Source organism: Bombus pyrosoma, linkage group LG18, assembly GCF_014825855.1.
Source record: "Bombus pyrosoma isolate SC7728 linkage group LG18, ASM1482585v1, whole genome shotgun sequence".
Taxonomy (NCBI): Eukaryota; Metazoa; Arthropoda; class Insecta; order Hymenoptera; family Apidae; genus Bombus; species Bombus pyrosoma.
Genome location: NC_057787.1, coordinates 842,438 through 847,623, shown reverse-complemented (window position 1 = coordinate 847,623; position 5,186 = coordinate 842,438).

The following is a 5,186-nucleotide window of genomic DNA, read 5'->3' as shown; positions in this document are numbered from 1 at the left end:
ATCGAGCAACGTGTAATAACATCGTCGCAACTTCTGAACAAATGCGCCAACTCTCTCTGATTTCGTCCTCTGAATCATTACAATATAATACACTGTTCGGCATTATGCGTAATAAGCAGCGAACGTTAGTCACTGATTTCACGTACAATGCAAGAATCAGCACCGTTTACGGTAATCCTGCCACGCCCTGCATGTAACACGGTTAGCAGCATTCCGATCCGTAAAAGGAGTGCCGCGAATCGTTTCCCATCCTGAAGCGTCCATGGGAGGCTGACTGAGAAGGCGAAAAATCGCCAGGCGTATCCCGAGCAGACGCGTAATTCGGAGGCGCATGGAGGTGTCATCCAGTCGCTCTCATCCTTTTCTACGTTTTGATAAAAGTTGCTCGAAGGATCTCGCACCGTTCACCGTGCTTCTTGCTCGTAGTATTTCGAACCCGGAGCACCCCTAAACTGCTCGCTCGACTGGTCTACCGCTTTTCTTCCTCTCGCAGCTATCCGGTCGACGAAACCAATAACTAAGGGAAGGAAAAACGGGATGGAAGTCTCGCACGCCCGGAGCATATATATTTTCGCAGCGACGTGGATATACGAGCAGTCACGAGCGTGGCAACGTGTGCGTAACGCTAGGTACACGCACGTACCAGAAGCCCTAACCCCACGAATTAATATTCCATCCGCGTGGCTTACACCAGTCTCGCAGATTGCCAATGCCGTTGCTCCCCGAGAGAACAGGCACGACCCTCTCTGGAAACACCGGGATAGGGACAAAGAGCCCGCGGATAGCGCAGGATCCGTTTCATTCGGCTACGGGAACAATGCCGGTCCGGCCCGTTCTCCACCATGGAAAATAAGATTCCAGCACGCGCAATACTCGCGACTGATCCGATGAGTTACCGCTCTCGGCGTTCCACGATATTCCTCGGGCTAAACGAGATTTCGTTTGCTCGTTGTCGCGGTCGTTGGATATCGAAAGGGGACGTTGACATACGTCTTTTGAACGCGTCTTGAACGAGTTGGCAGATTTCTTCGCATTTGCAAACTGGTATTCAAGGATAGATTGCGAGAGCCTGGAAATATCGCTGATGTTGAAGGAAACTCGATATTCTGTGTCATTTGATTTCTCTTATTTTCCATACACCTAAGCTTCTTTGTTTTCTGTTTTCGCGTTACAATTCATTTAGCAGAAACGTTATTTGTTAAGAAAAGTCGAGTATATCAGATGGGAGGAGCTTCTATTCTCTGAAATAATTCGATAAAAATAATCGACCACTATTCAAATTTGAAATCAAATGAAATCCAAAAGTGGATCGATCCCGTGGAAGAACGATGTTATTAAATCTGTGTAAAATATACATGCAAATACACATATTTTGTTAGATCGTAATAGGGCGTCCTTCGTCTTGTCCTTTATAGGATTGCATATGTAAGAGCTTTATGCTACCCCTCCAGGAAAACACGAAGGGATTTAAATCGCGTGAATGCGAGGGTCTTTTCTATGACTTTCTTTTTATCCGTCCATTCATGCTGCTAAACATTCTATTATTCGACATATTTCATACACGAATGCCTATACATCAATCTATAGCACACAATTCATGTCACTGGACAAAATTTCGGCTCGCTATCGAAATCTTCGATCTAGCAAAAATAAACGATCTTAGCGATTTTATCGGTAAGCAATTTAGCACGAATAGTTCTTAACTTTCAGCAAAACTGTAAATTGCCAGTTTTATTTCTATCGATTTAGCCTTCTCATCGGTCGCGATCAAAATCCCAATTCGGCAACATCGACTTAATGATACTCACCGCTAGATAATTAACACAAATGGTCCGTAAGTTTCGCAACATCTATTCGTCCTTACGATCTTCGCAGGTTGCCTCGGCGAGCCAAGAGATCGACGAGGTTTTCCCTCATGTTCAGCGAGAACCGGCAACTAAATTTTCCAAACGTCTTCCGTAAATTGCGCGTTTTATTAATTCAGCTTCCTGGTCGGTCGCGACACTCTTAATTGCTCCTTACATTAAACAGGCTTTTTCATCCGTCCGGCTAGGCAAGAATTTATACGTGGGGCCCAGTCACGTCGGTAAATCCTGGTAATCGTCCGGTGCTCGATATATCCAGGCGATAAGGGTGGGTGTCAACGCGTGTTCAGCCATTCGTTTCAGCCGGTGCGTACGAACTCGCCCGTTAAACGTAGGATACACTGTTGACGAGATACAGATAATTGGAAATGGGGAATTATATCCAGCGATAGGTGAACGCCAGCCTAGCTTCGCCGGCACAAGGATAATGAGCGTTTCGCGCATTCCATAGAACCTGTTCGCGGAAAATTATAATTCGTTATAATTAGCAATGATTTTCGTTTTCCACGTAGCTGCCAGTATTTTTATTATATTCGTTTCTGTCGGCTGAATCGGTTCTCCGTTAGACGATTTTCCATGAATCCCGTTCCAACGAAGCAATCGATATTTCGCTCGTGCCGTGGATGCTCGGCCAGAAAGTAAAGTTACCGTGAATAATTCTTTTCTGCCACGATTCGTTCGAATGCGATTGCACGGCCCAAGCATCGGCAATTGCTCGATCCAGATGGTTTCTTTCCGATCGGTTAAATTCGCGTTTTAACCATCGAGTTGTAAGGGGTAAAGTACCGAGTAGTTTGATATTTTCAGTGAAATTTATGTAATTTATAGTCCTTTTACACCTTTTACAGGTATGATTTTTGTGCCAATTCTTCGTACAACTATTCCTCTCCGCGGTAGAAGTTCGTTCGTGTAAATGTAAATGTTTGTTTATAAGAGAAGATTTTTTAAAAGAAAGCTAATAGGAGTAGACGTGGAGATAAGTAGATGGAAGCGGCAACGATTCATTAAAATAAACGGTGCGCTACTCTACTTTGAGCTTTCGTTTCTACCAGTCAAAAGTGGTTTCGTATAATCGCTCGAAAATCACAGTCTCGCGTTACACAAATTCGAAGATTTACCAGGAACGTTGGTTCACTGTAATCGACCTTCCGTTCACCACGTTGCTGGTGAACCGTAGCGCGACGACAAAAACGTTTACACGCAATTATATGGCGTTTACGAGTTCTTCATCGACGATACTCGAAGGCCGTAAATTTGTCGAACCACCGCTGCACGTTACACGCCGAGTCGTACACGGTAATTTTACGGTTGTTTTCGTACTGTTCGCGTCCATCCACCGTTTTTAACGACACCCGAACGACCTTTCGTTCAAGATGGCCAGACTTCCGCTTATTCTGGCTGCGAAACTTGCACATCTCGCACTGCAAAAAGGAACAACCCGGAAAGTTGCGCGATCTTGCATGGCCATTGTTTCGACAGTGGGTGGAAAAAGAAATTGCATCGTATCTGCTCTGTATCGCAAGCTATCGTTTTCGGCGCTCTGTTTCAAATCGCTTTGTATTACGTCGTTTTATAGAAAGCTTTTAACGTGATCAGAAAATAAGCTTCGAAGAAATAGAAGTATAAAACTGTTAGTAATCCTCGTGGGTTGCGGTGCACGATAGTGTGAAAACATGCAAATCCATAAGCTTCCTTTGACCTCCGTTTACGGCTACTTTTTATTATAATTAAAGCGTGCTTTCTCTATATTAAATACAAATTCTACACGACTACGAACTAACGGACGGGTATATCGGGTAATATATGACAGATGTTTACATATACTTTTCTTGTACATTAGTTTGTCCAATATAATTTAACAAACAACGTTAGGATTTCGTTCATTGAAATTTTCGCACCCTTGACGCGATCAACTTTTTAATTGATTTACCGACGTCGTTATTATTTCCGTTAGTTCATTATATGATGGAGAAAAACGGAGATAAAAGTTGTGAGAAGCTGAACAGCGCAGATCGAACAATGGTACGTACAAGTTAAGGACGGTGAATGGACATGAGGATCGTGAGGTAAACGGGTGACTGTCGCATCGGAGGAGAACCTGGGGAACCATGGCGTATAAACCGATACGGTTATTTCGGAATATCTGCAGCCATACGCGACCACTCGATGCTTCCATTTCAATGTTCCGCCCCTCTGAGCGTAAAAGTGGCGAAAATGCGTCCAGATAGGGTGAGTTTTGCGAGGGCTCCGACTGGAGAGCTCCGCTATAATACCCCAGTGGCTGGAAACGGGCAATCGAGACGTAAACTTCGATACTCTCGGAATTAGCCTCGGAGAATCGACAGAAATCGCGGGCCGTTTGACGTTTCGCCACCTTTTGCTCGAAATATCAAAAAGAAAAAATAAAAAAAAAAGGAAAAACCACTCGCAATTCCGTACACGAGAATGCATATTTGAATTTTTTAAACGAGTTCGATCCAATGCAATATTTGCATCTAATTTTCCCTTTCTCGCGTAATTTTCGATTCTCGTTAAATTCAAATAGGATTATTAATAAGTAAATAAATAAACAGACGCAGATCTGCCTTTCTCGCTAATCAGAGGATACATCTTTGGATATTATGAAATTCGTTTCGAATGGGAGACACTTCTGGAAGCAAAGGGCTCGTAGAGATTGATGCACCCTATAATTTACTATACGCTTTTATTTCGTTTGTATATCATAGATATAGCTTATGAGTATAATTCTACATCAAGTTTCGAAAATGGATACATTTACATTCATTGTCAATGGATTAACTTTTCGCCTGTCAATGTCATCGTCAATCGCCACCCTCGTCGTCGTCACCTTTTTTTTCATCGTACGGTATAATACTAATTCTTGAAATAGTCAGTAGACACGAGACTCCATTATTCCGTTACTTTTATTACTCTTAACGTGGTAGGTAGGTATTGAAGGACAGCTACGCTCTCTTATCGTTCTAGCATTACATTAATTAGGTATCATCCAGCGGCACGCGAGGAACCGCGGCTCTCTCCACGGCCAACCAATCAATCGAGCGATCAACAACGTCGCCTCTCGATTAATTACACTGGATCGATCGATCGCCGCGGTCCCTCGCTCACTGAGCATCGTTAACGTTACGTAGTGTTAATATTTACATCGAAGAAACTCTTGAAGTAATACACGGCTTTCCATTCATTTAACGTAGGTACAGCAAGACGATAATTATAAGACCTAAATATTCTCGGTTTTCTGATATTTTTTTTCGTATGTTGCCTTTTTTCTTTTTTTTTTTTTCCTTTTTACGTTCGAATGGT